Raw genomic sequence first — 16,103 nt, 5'->3', positions numbered from 1 at the left:
GGATTGACAGTATTGAGTAAACAATGTAGGATGCATGCGTAGACTGGAGGCTACGCATGCATGCTTGCATTGTTCCAATCCAATGTTTGTGCAATTGTCAGGATGGGGTCCTTCACTTGCAAAGATGTACAGTCGAATCTAGTCACAACGAACCCTACATTAACGAATTTCTAAAATTTACAAATATTTTAAAAATCCCTGCCAGACTGCCTATATTTTCAATGTAAAAATATATCAGAACTATGAATTTCAAAACAGCGCACATTTCAGAATAATGCACATAGTTAGTTTATTTTTCCCTTCATAACCGAGCAACATCAGTATTACGAATTCGGCTGAAAGTAACAGCGCCGTAACTCTCGCATGAAACAGAAACTGTGAGTGCATCATCCCCACGTCGAGTGCCAACTGCTTCACCACAAACTTCACCAAGAACTTCATGACAAAGGTTTGGCGGTGTTCGTGCGAGATCCAACGATGAATGCAGCTAGCGACGGCGCCAAGAAGAAGCGAAAGCAGTTTTTGCTACAGGACAAATCGGACATATGCAGGAAATCAACACAGGAAAAAAGCAAATTGATGTGTGCAGACAGCATGGCATTGCTCCATCGACCGTCGCGACCATTTTGAAAGGCCAAGACAGGATTGTCAAGCTTCACCGGGAATCGCAACTCATTCCAACGAGGAAACGGCTGTGACTGCGAAACTTTCAAAATGTGAACCGAGCTGTTCTGATGTGGTTCAAAGATGGCAGACTGCAAAACGTTTCCATGTCTGGCCATGCTCCAAGAAAAAAGGCCACGAATTTGCCGATGCACTTGAAATAACTGGGTTCCACGCCAGTGCAGGTTGGCCTTTTTGTTTCCACCAAAAGAACGGAATAACTTGGCAGGTAGTCTCGGGCGAGGAAAAGGTTGCTGACAGAGAAGGCGCGGATTCCTGGCGCAATGATCGCTTTCTAGAGGTAGCTGAGTCGTACTCTGAAGACATTTTCAATGCGGATGAGACCGCATGTTTTTATCAGCTTCTGCCAGATCGAACAATGCACTTCAAAGGGCAGCAGTGCAAAGGAGGGAAGAAGTTGCATTTTTGGGTGACAGTCCTGCTCTGCTGCAATGCAAACGACACAAAGAAAATTAAACCACTCATCACCGGCAAGTCTGCGAAGCCTCGCTGCATGACGAGCATCATGTCATTACCGCACCACTACCGTGCCAATAAACGAGCCTGGATGACCAGAGGACTCTTTTCCGAGTGGCTCACCAAACTTGACGACCAAGTGAGGAGGGATGACCGAAGAATTCTACTGGTTGTCGACAACTGCTCTGGTCACATTGTGAATGTTCACTTGACGCACGTTCGCTCGGAGTTTCTGCCGCCAAACAACACGTCCTTGCTGCAACTCCTAGACCAGGGCATTATAGAGAGTGTGAAAGTAGAATTTCGTAAGTGCCAGGTGCAGTGGTTGATTATCAACCTCCGCCTAAAGCAGCCAACTGCAATCAATATTCATCAGGCAGCGGAAGTGCTCACAGGAGCTTGGTGGAACTTGAAGGCGTCCACCGTTGGCAACTGCTGGCAAAAAGCAGGGCTTGACAAAGCGCCTGTGCAGCTTGAAGATGACCTGGAGGTGACCGACAACAACCCAGCAGACCAGTGGACCAAGGTTGTGGAACTGCTGCCGCCGTCTCTTCCTTTGACAACTACGTGGACAGGGACAGTACAGCACTAACGGCGGTGGACTTGACAACCGAAGAGATTGTTAACTGTGTTCACGACCACACTGTTCATGGCCACACTGCCTTGGCTCTTAGGCCTAACTGGCGCTGCTTCGCTGGGTTCGTATGCTGAAAGTTATGGTTTGGTACCGAGTGCATGCAGATTTATTTACAGTGGCCGTACTGCCATCAAAAATCTGAGGAACCACTTAACTAAACAAAGTGAGGGCACTGCGGACAACTGCCTTCACAGCCGTCATTTTGCTGTCGTGTGTGCGGATCACGTTAGAAAAATCATGTGCAAGACACCATACGGCAGCAATAACTTTGATCGCCATTATGCACTGGTTCAATAGACAAGGTAGCAGTGCCACAGCTACGTTCCATTAACCGAAGTGACTGCAAATGAATCATTCGTTTTCGGCTTGTCATTTGCTACCTGTCATCTTTGTCCTGCGTGCGGTTTCACCCTGACAGTGCACCAACTCGCCAAGCTGTCGTTACTTTTGCTATGAACAGTCTCAATGTCAAGGCACTTCTTCATCAAAACCGGAGCTAAGCTGCTTATAACAATACAGGTTTTAACGCTATATTGGACATAACAAGGACCAGCCGATGCATCACAAGCTTTTGTAGGTGATCTATGGTAACATGCACTGCTTACTACAATGCTCCCACGTCACATTATCTGTTATAACAATTAAACCTTTGAGAGTCGATTTATTTCACCATATGCGACCGCCCAGGGTCGATTTTTTTATTGCAGATTACAATTCTTCTTAGGGATTTATTTCGAAAAAAAAAAATTACCGTAATTTTTCTAGGGTGACCGTAAAGTGCAAAAAAATATTTTGCGTAGCATATATGCAGTCTTCATTCATGAATAAAAACAATAAAAAAGGAAATAAACTTATCAGAATTAAAAATTTGATGCATATTTATGCATATAGTTCAAGGCTTTGAAAATCCGTAGACGAGAATATTTCGCGACCCTCAAATGTTCCTGCTCTTACACTAATACGTACGTCCATAGGGTAATCGAGCTGCGTAGGTGCGCGCACTCAAGAAAACTGTTTGGTTGTGTGTCCATCAAAAAAAGCAACACGTGTGACAAACTTCCGCTAATCTTCATCTTATCACCAACCAGCTAGGGCAATTAGTTTTCGCGATTTCGGCTTCTAGCGCGAAGTGAAACACGGACACAGAAAGGAGCAGACAGGGCGAGCACTAACTCTCAACTAAATTTTTATTAAAACGCAGAACATATATATAGGTGATTGCAAAAACCGTAGCATAAGAACATGACAAGGTAAAAAGGATCAGTTAAACATATCAGGGGGTATGGAAGTCAAAGAACAAAAATTACTTCAGATTAGTACATGTATTGCGAAGGTACTGAAATTCGCAATCTAACAGAGACAACGAAGCATGACTGACGCAAGTGTCTCCTAATCTTTTTATGTGGAAAGCCTCGATAATTTCCCGCGTGGTTTGGCATCTGTGTCTAGAAAGAATTTTTGTGTCTTCAAAGAAAGGTTTACAACCACAATCGAAACAATGTGCCACTAAATGTGATGCATTAGGGTTGTTTAGCGAATGTTTGTGTTCTTTTAATCTAATGTTAATGCACCTACCACTCTGTCCAATGTAAGCTTTCCCACACTCGAGTGGAATCTGATAAACTATACCCGTGTCGCAAGGCACTAAAGGGGACACATGTTTAACTCCGCAATCATCTTTTCTTTTTTTGCCTTCCTGTTCAAGTCCCCTATTTATCAAAGGGCACATGTTAAACAACTTGCGTGGGGCCGAGAAAACGGTACTGACGTCATACCTATTGGCCACATTCCTTAAACCATGGGATAATCTATGCATGTAGGGTACTACAGCAAACTTTGTTTCTTTTTTCTGTTTTTCTTGTTTCTTACCGAAGCTTTTTACCCATTTTACAAGTTTTTCGCAGGTTAGTGATAATAAATGCACGGGATAGCTAGCCTTCCAAGCATTTCTATCTGTTGTGAAAAACTTTGTTGCATATTGTGCGGACATGACTTAGTAATGGCAGACCTAAGAGTTGAATAAGCTATCCCCTGTTTAACAAGTTCAGAATGGCACGAAGAAAATTCTAGCAGTGGCTTCTTGGCCCTAGGCGAATAATGCCAACAGACTCTTCATAAAAAGAAAAGAACGGAAATGCATGCATGGCGGCATCCTTCCTATGTGCACCCCTGTGAGCACTAAACAAGCGAGAAACAAGCGGTCACCCTTTGAGCGTTTAGGAACGAGATAGCCATCAGTTTCACAAGCGCAAAAAGCCGAAACCGCCCGCGAAACAAAATCCAAACGGCCACCCGCCCGCGCGCACGCCAATGCGCGAGCGGTGGTACATAGACGCGCGAGAGCAAACTAGCTCAAAAACAAACCACGCAACGAAAACTGAGAGAGGGAGGCACGCGAAAAAAATTCCCTGTACCCCCAACATAGTGGCAGCACATAACAGAAAAGAAAAAGTTAGGAAATTGGCCTGCTATTTGAACGTACAGACGGTGCCGTAAATATACAGCAACGACCATTTTCGGACTTGTTCGCGGCGCCATATATTTACGTCATTGACTGTCAAAGGGTCAAACGTGGCTACTGGGTGTGTGTGCCGAAATGAAAAATACACAAAATCCTCAAGCAGGTGCGACCGACACAAGCTTTTGTGTCATGGACTTCGCACAGCAGATTTTCATTGCATTGCCTTTAGAGTAAAAAAAAAAAGAAACATCGAAATCATGAAAACTGGTAAAAATATGGTATTTTCTATGTTTTCAAACCAGCCTCTCTATATGGCTTTTATAGAATATGAAAAGATGTTTGATTCACTAGAGATACCAGCAGTCATAGAGGCATTCCGTAATTAAGGAGTACAGGCCGCTTAAGTAAATATCTTGGAAAATATCTACAGACATTCCACAGCTACCTTAATTCTACGCAAGAAAAGTAGGAAGATACCTATAAAGAAAGGGTCAGGCAAGGAGACGCAATCTCTCCAATGCTATTCACTGCGTGTTTGGAAGAAGTATTCAAGCTATTAAACTGGGAAGGCTTAGGAGTGCTGTGTGTTAGTGAGTGACAGTGCCTGAAGCTAGTGTCGCAGATAAAGGGAGCGGTGTGGCGAAGACAACTTAACATCGAGAGCGAATGGGTGGGCGCAAGAAGCTGACGACGCAGAAGTGAAGCATGTGATATCTGAAACACTGTCAAAACAAAATACTAAGAAGAAAGGAACCATTAAGGGCCGTACACGATGGGTGACGTAGAAGAAAATGAAGGAAGAAGAAGAGGAGGGAGAGACCCTAGAATGGCATGGTGGTGTTCGGACGCAAGTGACCGCCGAAGAAGTCGGCGACCGCTGGGAGCGGGAGTATGCCGTCGGGCCGTGGGCCCAAGCTTCCAGACTCCTACCGGCAGAACCTGGACTGCCTAGCCTCCGGAGCTAGGACAAGGTCCCACAGCATGACTGGAGTGAGCTGTTGGGCCACGGGCTCGAGCTTCCAGATTGCCGCAGGCAGAACCCGGACTGCCTAACCTCCTGTGCCAGTACAAGGTCCCATCGCGTGACAACCTGGAGTTTGTTCAAGTGCCTTCCGTCGATGACGGCTCGGCGCTCTTCACCTACGCTACCATGTGCCAGAACTGTCGGTGAGCCGCACCCCGCTCTCAGTCTAATGGCCTTGTGTATTCGAACACACCTAAAAACTATAGGATTAGAGTAGCGGTGACTTTGATTAATGAGAACTGCATTTGTCATAAGCAGTGCAGAGTGCTCTTTATCCTTTTTTTTTTCAATCCTTTGTTTGTATGTGTTTTCTTTCCGCTTTATCATCATCATCATCATCATCATATTTATGTCCACTGCAGGACGAAGGCCTCTCCCGGTGATCTCCAATTACCCCTGTCCTGTACCAACTGATTCCAACTAGCACCTGCAAATTTCCCAATTTCGCCGCACCACCTAGTCTTCTGTCATCCTCTACTGCGCTTCCCTTCTCTTGGTACCCATTCTGTCACCCTAATGGTCCAACGGTTATATAATCTGCGCATTACATGACCTGCCCAGCATCATTTTTTTCTCTGTCTATTAGAATATTGTCTATACCCGTTTGCTCTCTGATCCAAACTGCTCTCTTTCTGTCTCTTAAAATTATGCCTAGCATTCTTCGTTCCATCACTCTCTGAGCGGTCCTTAACTTGTTCTCAATCCTCCACCGGACCGGAACGGCAACGGAGCTCCGTGCCCTCGATGGGCAACGATCACTCTCGGCAGAGGTCAGAGGCAAGATCAAGGCGAACCCAATACCGAAGCACATGAGTCATGAACTCCATAAAGGACGACGCAAGGCTCGCGTCGACAGACAGTGCCGACAATTCAAGGGTGACCCGTACGTAACGTACGTGGATGTGGCGGCGTACCCTGTAGGGGGCCTCTTCGCGGTAGTCGCCGTGAACGGGAGAGACAACTCCTTGACCATCGCGGCCTCCGTAAGGGCAGAGACCCCAGCTGCGGCTGAGACCATAGCCGCGGCACTGGTAATAAAGCAAGAAGACAGGGTAGGCAGAGAAGTCCATGTCGTTACCGACTCGCAACAGTCCTGCCGTAACTTTACGAACGGACGAACACCGCTGCTGGCGGCTCAGACTCTAGGCCCGAGGCTGCAAGAATACCATCAAATCACGTGGACACCGGGTCACGCGGGTCTGGAAAGGAACGAAAGGGCGAACGCCCTAGCTCGAGCGCTAATCAACCGAGCGGGGCAAGACCAATCGTCTCATCAATCCCCACCCTTTACCTTCATGCCCCTGCCATCCAATTACTGCGACCGACTCGAGATTCAGCGACTCAACCGCAGGATTTATCCCCCGCCTCACAAAAAGCTCAGCACTGAAGATGCCATAGCTCTCCGACTTATACAGACCAACACATTTCCAAACCTACACAGATACAGTAAAATGTTCCCACATGCATATCGCGGCATCTGCCCCTGGTGCGGCGACACACGCCCTACACTCTTTCACATCTCGTGGGGGTGCGAGGGCAAACCTCAATACTTAAAGACTCCTAGCACGTCATTTGAGCGGTGGGAGGTACAGCTGACCGGCGATACCCTGGCGGGACAAGAAGCTCTCGTCCAGCAAGTACGTCAAGCAGCCATGGCCAGTGGAGTCCTGGAATGAGGACCCCACCCACTCGACCTCAAGAGCAACCACCTCGATGGTCCGAATAAATGTTTTTTCTCTCTCTCTCTTCAGTCTCCAAGTCTCTGCCCCATATGTCAGCACCGGTAAAATTCACTGATTGTATACTTTCCTTTTCAATGATAACGGTAAGCTCCCAGTCAGGAGCTCACGATGTCTGCCATATGCGATCAAACCCATTTTTATTCTTCTGTGAATTTCCTTCTCATGGTCAGGGTTCCCTGTGATTAGTAGACCTAGGTAAACATACTCCTTCACAGACTCTAGAGGCTGACTTGTGATCTTGAACTCTTGTTCCCTTGCCTGGTCATTTATCATTACCTTTGTCTTCTGCATATTAATTTTCAGCCCTACTCTTGCACTCTCTCTGTTAAGGTCCTCAATCATTTGTTGTAACTCGGCCACAGTGTTGCTGAATAGAACAATGTCATCGGCAAATTGAAAGTTGCTGAGGAATTTGCAGTGGAACATGAACGACATCGGACTGGCGTGGGCGTCGGGGACGGCGAGTGGTGCCTCCTCCTTCAGGAATCACTTCGTATGTGACGTCGCCGAGTCGTTGAACGATCCTATAAGGTCCAAAGTAGCGGAGCAAAAGTTTTTCCGACCGACCACGCTGGCGGATTAGTGTCCACACCCATACTTTGTCACCGGGTTGATAAGTGACGTCGCAGTGACGAAGATTGTATCGGTCGACGTCGTTGTGTTGTTAGTAGCGGATAAGCATTCGTGCGAGCTGGCGCGCCTCTTTGGCGCATCGAGCGAATTGCGCAGCATCAGTGACAACATTAGAATAGTAGGTGGGTAAAAGCATCGCGTCCAACGTTGTGACAGCTTTCCGGCCGTGTACCAAGAGAAAAGGGGTGAAGCCGGTAGTTTCTTGAACGGCAGTATTATATGCAAACATAACATATGGGAGAACGTCATCCCAGTTTTTGTGGTCGACGTCAACATACATGGAAATCATATCAGCAATCGTTTTGTTTAGCCTTTCTGTGAGCCCATTCGTCTGGGTATGGTAAGCAGTGGCTTTGCGGTGAACTGTACCACTGAGAAGCATGATATCTTCTGTCAGCTGCGCTGTAAATCCTGTGGTCCGGTCGGTTATAACCACTGTTGGAGCACCGTGGCGGAGTACGATACCATGTACAAAGAAGGTCGCAATATCATTAGCAGTACCTCGTGGGAGAGCTCGAGTTTCAATGTAACGTGTACCGTATTTACACGATTGTAAGTCGACTCGAATGTAAGTCGACCCCCCCATATCGCTTGACAGGAAAAGAAAAAAAAAATAAGAGCATACCCGAGGGCGCATTCGATAGCGAAAATTTATTAGTAGCTGACATGGTCACTGGACTACTCATCTTCACTAGTGCAGCCATCGTCATCGTTGCTGCGGTCCCACAGCGCGTCGTGGTCCAGCGAAATTTCAAATTTGGCAAACGACCGCACCAGGACATCTTGCAGAACAGCAGCCCACGCCAAATGCACCCAACCACACGCAGCCATCAGGGAGGCTCTTTTGACAGGTCCGGTTGGCGTAATTTCGCAGTCTTCTGCCGCCAGCCACTCGTTGTACTCACGGCGGAGCAGAACCTTAAAATTAAGGCGGAGGTCCGGGCTTATTTCATGACCATGTCGCACTTCACTGGCAGGTACCGATCACGCATTTCAGCGACGTACGCCGCAAGCTTAGCCTACAGCTCCGGAAAGCGTCCATACTTCGGCACGTGCGAAATTTCTCACTTTCCGTCACACAGGTGAAAATTTCGCTTCGCTACAGTCGCCACTCTCGCACCACCCGTTTAAAAACATCGAAATTGCGGCCCGCTGCGCAGTGGTTTGTTTCTTCAGCGTAAAGGATGTCAGCCCTCTTGAACGCTGCTGTGAATGAGTGCCGAACGATTAGTGGGCCTAGAGCACTCATGACGACTGGGGAAGCATAGAAGTAGCACGTAGCCGGCAGTCAAGTGGAACGCGTCAAACCAATGCCAATGCCTTTAAACAGAGAAACTCGCGAGCGGTGTCTGCTCTTCCATGAACTACCGATACTCCCCGCAAGCACCGCCGTTCTGAGGGTGCCGCCGCAAATGAGAACAGCGGCGCTTCCATCAACTATCGACACTTCCCCATGAGTGTTGCATGCACTGTAAGACTCTCAAAAATGTTGAAAAACCCTTCCGAAAAGCGAACAAACACGCGGGATAGCGAAAAGATACGGGTAGGGCCATAGAGCAAACATAAAATTGTAACTACGTTGTAGCTCCAATTGGTATCGCTTTTTTTGGCTGGGCCATGTTTTGGTTTCGATTGTAAGTCGACGCCCCAACTTCAGACTTTCAAATTAAAAAAAAGGGGTCGACTTACAATCGTGTAAATACGGTAAGGTAGTCTGTGGCAACAGCATTCCAATGGTTACCAGCCCTCAACGTGGGGATTAGTCCAAGCAAATCTTTGCCAACCTGCTGAAAAGGGATCCATGGAGGATCCATGGGATGGAGAAGTCCAGCGGGACGCACGGATGGTGTCTTGCGTCTCTGGCAGTAGCAGCACGTCTTCACGTATTGCTTTACGTCACGGCAAAGGTTAAGCCACAAGTACTTTTGGCGTATGCGTGAAAACGTTAGTACGAATCCCAAGTGGCCCGAAGATGGCTCATCGCGAGAGGCCCGCAGGATGTCGTCACGTAGTGAAGACGGCACTACAAGGAGGCAGGCAGTTGCGCACGAGTGAAAACCCAATTTGTAGAAAATGCCATCGCGGAGAAAAAACGAGGATAACTTGCAGATGAACATACGAGGCGGCTCTGGTAGATGGTTCTCAAGGTAGTCGATGAGAGGCCGGAGTTCTGAATCATTGCGCTGTTGCTTGCTGATGTCTGATACTGTGATAATGGACAGAAATGCGTCCTTTTCATCAAAGTCGTACGGCGACGGTTGAAGTGGAGCACGTGACAGGCAGTCGGCGTCGGTGTGTTTACGCCCGGACTTGAACGCTATCGTCATATCGTATTCTTGCAAGCGAAGACTCCAGCGTGCAAGTTGGCCAGATGGATCCTTCAGATTGGCGAGCCAGCACAATGAATGGTGATCTGTCACAACTCGAAACGATCGGCCGTACAAATATGGTCGGAACTTAGCAATTGCCCACAAAACGGCCAAGCATTCCTTCTCCGTAGTGAAATAGTTCCTTTCAACTGGAGACAAAGTGCAGCTTGCGTAAGCAATGACGCGGTCGGCTCCATCTTGCCACTGTGCGAGGACGGCACCAAGGCCAACGTTGCTGGCATCCGTGTGCAACTCGGTGTCACTTTCTTCATCAAAGTGTCCTCGAACAGGAGGTGCGTGCAGACGTTTCTGGAATTCACAGAAGGCCTCTTGTTGGTCCTGCTCCCAGACAAATGGAACATTATCCTTAGTCAACCGTTGCAAAGGTTCGGCTATCCGTGAAAAGTTAGCCACGAAGTGTCGATAATATGTGCAAAGCCCTAGAAAACGGCGGAGTTTGTGTTTGTTCGAAGGTATTGGAAACGAAGCCACAGCAATGGTTTTGTCGGGGTCTGGTCGAATACCCCTGTAGCTGACGACATGGCCTAAAGATTTGAGTTCATCATACCCGAAATGGCATTTTTCAGGCTTTAAAGACAAGCCAGCAGTACGAATTGCGTCAAGAACTGCTTGTAAGCACTGGAGATGCTGTTCAAAAGTTTCTGAAAACACAACTATATCATCTAAATAGACAAGGCATGACTGCCACTTGAGACCTGATAGAACCATGTCCATCATGCGCTGAAAAGTAGCAGGTGTAGAGCACAATCTGAAAGGAAGGACCTTGAATTCGTAGAGTCCGTCCGGCGTAATAAATGCGGTTTTCTCACGGTCACGCTCATCAACTTCTATTTGCCAGTAGCCGCTGCAAAGGTCCATCGATGAGAAGTATCAAGCATGTCGAAGGCGGTCCAAAGAGTCGTCGATGCGGGGAAGGGGATAAACGTCGTTCTTCGTAACGTTGTTAAGCTTGCGATAGTCAACGCAATAACGCAGTGTGTCGTCTTTTCTTTTTCACCAGAACCACAGGTGACGCCCATGGACTGGTGGAGGGCTGTATGATATCGTCGGTAAGAATTTGTTGGACTTGATTTCGGATGCCGTCTTGCCCTTTACGAGAAACATGGTGGGCACGTTGGCGCACGGGTCTTTCATTGGGATTTGTATATATTCTGTGTTTCGCAACAGGCGTTTGGTTGACCTACGATGTTGAAGCGAAACAGTCTGCAAAAGACTGTAAAAGGCTTCGAATGCTAGCCTGTTATTCACCTGATAATTTAGAATTCACATCAATATTGCTGTTGGCTGGTACGTCACAGTTAGAATCTCCATCATTGTGTCCTACAGTTAAACAAGCGGGAAAGTCACCGACTGGCTCCAAATAGGCGATGGCAGTTCGTGGGGCGAAGTGCTGGTATTCACGACTGAAATTGGTCACTAAAATCTGAGCAGTCCGTGACGACAGCTGCAAGATGCCATGGGCTATGCAAACCTGTCGAGCCAACAAGGCTGACAGATTGCCTTCAGCGAATCCTAGATAGGGAGGATCATTGTCTGTTTCTACGGTGATCAACGCAGTACTTCGGGGTGGTAAAGTAGCACAGTCACCCGAAACGCGTAGCACCGTGGACTGTGGGTGGTAGTCGTCCGAAGGAGTTGCCTGTTCGCTGGAAAAAGTGACAAGCAACTCGCGAAGGTTTATGATTGCGCCATACTCCCGAAGAAAGTCCATGCCGAGTATGACCTGCCTAGAGCACTCTGCCAGTATAATAAATGAACCGACAAATGTGACCTCACGAATTTGTACCCTCGCAGCACACTTGCGAATTGGCGTGAGAACATGACCGCCGGCTGTATGAAGCTTAGGTCCTGGCCACGGTGTCGTCACCTTACGAAGTGCCGTAACCAGTTGTCCGCTCATGACAGAATAATCGGCGCCAGTATCGGCAAGAGCGGTTACCGGGTGGTTATCTACAGAAACGAGTATGTCAGCTGAAAGAGGTTCACGGTTTTCGAAGGAAGGTGTCGAAGGTACGCAGTCATTGTTGTCGTCGTCGTTATTGTCGTCGGGGTGTCGCACCGGAGGATCTTTCGAAGTGCGTTGGACAGTGGCCCCACCCCTGGAGGTCGCTGTTCGTAGTTTCCCTGACTTGGGCTCGTGGGCCGGTTGCCCACAGAAGCAGAGAATGTAGTGTAGCGGCTAGGTGACGCCGATTGTCGAGGAGGTGGTGATCGTGACTGGCGCCTCTGCGGAGACGGAGATTGGGTCATTGGCAGGGACTGCTCAACCGGTGGGAACTGCGCGTACGGCGACGAAGGTTGACTGGCTAGATATTGCTGGATTTCTCTCAGGCGCTGGAGTCCTATTCTTCAGTAGCAGCAGGCACGGTACATGTGGCCCCCTTCGCCACAGTGGAAGCAGAGTGGCTGATAGTCAGGTGTGCGCCACACGTCTGACTTTCGCGTATTTATTCGGGGGCTCGTGGACTCGTACATACTTGTACGTGAAGCTTGGCCCTGGAAGTGGCACAGCGGTTCTTCAGAAGAAGGTGGATTACGGTGGTTACCGGATTGCGCAGGTAGCCTCACTGCTTGCGCATAAGTCAGTACGAGGGCAGCTTCAGGTCTGGTTTGCACGAATGGCTGTGCCGCCTGACGGACTTTTTCGCGGACGATATCTGTGAGGGATGTTACGGTCAGTTGAAATCGCACTCCCTGTAGCCGACCGAGCTCCTCAAGCCCGACACTACGCACAAGCTCTCGAAACTAATCGGTGTCATAGGGCAACAAGAGAGAAGATGCTGACCCCAGGCTAATTTGGCGATCGTAGACCGAGGAGCATTGCTGAAAGGCTTGCTCCATTGTTGTCATCTCACTGACGAACTCAGCTACTGTAGCTGGAGGCCTTTGCATCAGTTCCGCAAACAGCTGCACTTTCAATGCACACATCAGCAGGCGGACCTTGTTTGCTTTTGTCATGCCAGGGTCAGCACGCTTGAAAAGCCGTGACATGTCTTCTACGAACATGGCTACGCTTTCGTTCGGCCTTTGAACCCTATTCTGAAGGGCTTGCTCTGCTCGCTCTTTTCTTGCGGGGCTGCTGTACGTATTGCGTATCTGCCGTTGAAATTCTTGCCAGGTGGTGATGGATGGCTCGTGGTTAACGAACCATGTTCGGGCAGAGTCCTCTAGGGCGAAGTATACGTTCCTTAACTTTTTCTGCTCGTCCCAATAATTGACGTCAGCCACACTATCGAAATCATCGAGCGAGTCTTCCACGTCCTCAAAAGGCTCACCATGGAACGGCCGCGGCCAGCGTGGGGTGTGGAGAACCAGCGATGCAGGAGGCTGTCCCGTACCGTATGTCTCCTGTGTCTGGCTTGCGCTTGTGGTGGACATCCTCAGCAGATCTTGCAGGCCGTATTCCGGAGGTAGTCTTTGAAGCCGTCGGCTTTTGCGTAGGTTGTCCACTTCCAGTTCCTGGGTGTCAGAGTACATAGATGCACACCCAACACCTCTACCAGTTTGTCACAGACAAATCCACAAAAGACTTCGGTCGAAGCTATAGATCTTTTATATATCGCTGTCCTGGCACCTTCGTCGTTCTCTTCTTCTCGGAGTTACCCAGCATGCCTAGCATGTGGCACTGAATTGCACCGAGTGGCTGTCAGCTGTGTCGAGGTTGTGGCAATATCTTCCTATCAGCAGTATGAAGCGAAGCCAGCCACGCTTTGGCATCTGCTCGGCCCTCACAGCTGATAGCGTTGGCTGCACTCAGACGACGCCATCATGAAAAGTGCCAGCAGCGGGTGGCGAATGCTTCATCTGCCTCTCGCTTCAACGCGCCTCCGAAACTCGAGATTAGGCAGCCTCCGGTGCTGCCGAATGTGTGCCGAGCTGGCACGCCCACTCTTTGAACACGCAGCAGGTTAGCTCTAAAACAGGGTGCATGGGCTGCGCTCGGCCGCATAGACAGCCATGCGCCAACTTCAGGGCCAAAATTGTCCGAAAAACCGATTGCAAAAATGTATTAGATCTATGGGAACCCTGATGGTGCATTTATGAAGTCAGGAATATCCATCAAGTAACAATTTTTGGAGTCTAAAAAATTTTTCGGTGACTGTAACAAAATTCTCTATATAACAAAGCACCGGCCGTGGTTGCTTAGTGGCTTTGGTGTTGTGCTGCTAAACATGAGGTCACAGGATCAAATCCCAGCCATAGCAGCCACATTTCGATGGGGTTGAAATGCAAAAACACCAATGTACTTAGATTTAGGAGCACATTAAAGAACCCCACGTGGTCAAAATTAATGTGGAGTCCCCCGCTACGGCGTGCCACATAATCAGAATGTGGTGTTGGCACGTAAAACCCCATAATTTATTTTAATTTCTATAATATAATGAAGTCACTTGGATATAATGAAGGTGACTTCTGCGAGTGTAATCTTGCAGTTTTAGCAAAGCTCGCCTTGGAAGCGCGTGACAAAAATTAAGAAGGCATACACGGCAGTGGGGGAGATATGAGGCCACTACGCAAGTGATGGAATGTTGAGTGGGCCTTTTAGTTGTATAACGTTAGATTGCCTTGAGTAGACTGACACGATGAATCAAGAGCCTGGCTTTGGGTCGCTTAAAGGTGGGAAGTGAGTTACACTTGAGATGGATGCAGAAAGATAGTACCTGTTCGAGTTTAAGACAGATGTACATGAGGTACACAATGTTCTTTATCTCCAGAGTTGCTTTCCTAAGGTTACGTTGTAAGTACCTGAGCATGTGCGAAGCTTCACAACAGATGGTTTTGGTGTGCATAACGCATGGTAGTGAAGGGGTCATGTGAACACCAAGATACGTGTATAATCGTGTGTGCTTAATGGGAACTGAGTTAAGGTGGTAGGTAAGGTGCGTTATGATGTGTAAGCAAGGAAATGTCATTATTATACATTTGTTAAGGTTTTACAGCATGAGCTGTGTATCACATTAAGTTGTGATTGAATCTAGGTCAATTTGAAGAGTGATAATGTCATCTTGGTTGGTGATGGGGCAGTAAATGACGCAATCATCTGCAAATAGTCTCACTTTCCACTTAATCTTCTTTGGCAGATCATTAACTTAAACCGAAAATAATATCAGTGGCAGGAATACCTGATGTTATGTTAGAAATGAGAAAGTTATTAGTACATGTGGGTTGCGTTTGACCCTTCAAAAAGTGTATTTTTTTATTTCATTAAGCTTGTAGTTAGACCAAGGCATGAAGGTTTTATCAGCAAGTGATTATGGGAAACGCAATCAAATGCCTCAGAAAAGTATAAGAAGTTGGCATCTACGTACTGCAAGGTGTCGCGGGTGAAATCTGCGAGCTGTGTTTCTCATGAAAGTAACTTCTTAAGGCATCCTGCTGCGGAAAAAAGTAATTTATGGGTTTGAGGTGTGTCATTAAGTTGGATGCTAGAATATGTCCGAATAGTTTGGAGGAGACACTAGTGAGATATATCAGACGATAGTTGAAGGGATTAGAGTGGGCACCTGATTTGACATTGGGCACAATCTCTGCATTCTTACGGTTGTTAGGTACATTACCAGTATCCAAGGGCTGTAAGAAGATTAGGTATAGTATATGGCTTGATAGTTCTTTGGTGTTTTTGAGCAGCTTGTAGCAGCTTGTTAAAATCTGATCACAGCCAGGTGATGACAATATCTGAAGTGAACAGATAAGGTATGACATTCCTTCTGTACCAAATTCAATTTCGTTCATAGTACAGTCGCCGACTGATTTTCCAGACTCCAAAAATTCGGACATGCTCGATTATTCGGTCTGCTTCGCTGCACCGCCATTCTTCCCATAGACCATAATGTATAACAACTTCCGAAAGTTCGGACGCCCTGCAACCTCTCGTCTGATTTTTCGGACACTCCTTGAGCCAACTCGATCGAGAGCACCATACACCGACTCTGACCGTTGCATGGTTTGACTTGCTGAATGCCATTTTTGTTTTGAACAGAGCCTTTTGCTGCCTCACAAAGTGGCGTTACTGCAAATCTCTGGTCATCATCATCGTTTCTGCCTGGTTCATAGCTACAGCAGTTCTGGTCTCAGC

General features: G+C 47.8%; 1 protein-coding gene across 4 annotated transcripts in view; it reads right to left on the bottom strand.

The window, feature by feature from the left end:
- Positions 1 to 16,103, bottom strand: part of LOC142576673 (uncharacterized) — a 334,510-nt gene that overhangs the window by 102,927 nt on the left and 215,480 nt on the right. The window lies entirely within an intron of this gene.

Source organism: Dermacentor variabilis, chromosome 3 (genome assembly GCF_050947875.1).
Source record: "Dermacentor variabilis isolate Ectoservices chromosome 3, ASM5094787v1, whole genome shotgun sequence".
Lineage (NCBI taxonomy): Eukaryota > Metazoa > Arthropoda > Arachnida > Ixodida > Ixodidae > Dermacentor > Dermacentor variabilis.
The sequence above is the reverse complement of the archived record's forward strand: the minus strand, read 5'-3'. Positions and strand labels throughout refer to the sequence as shown.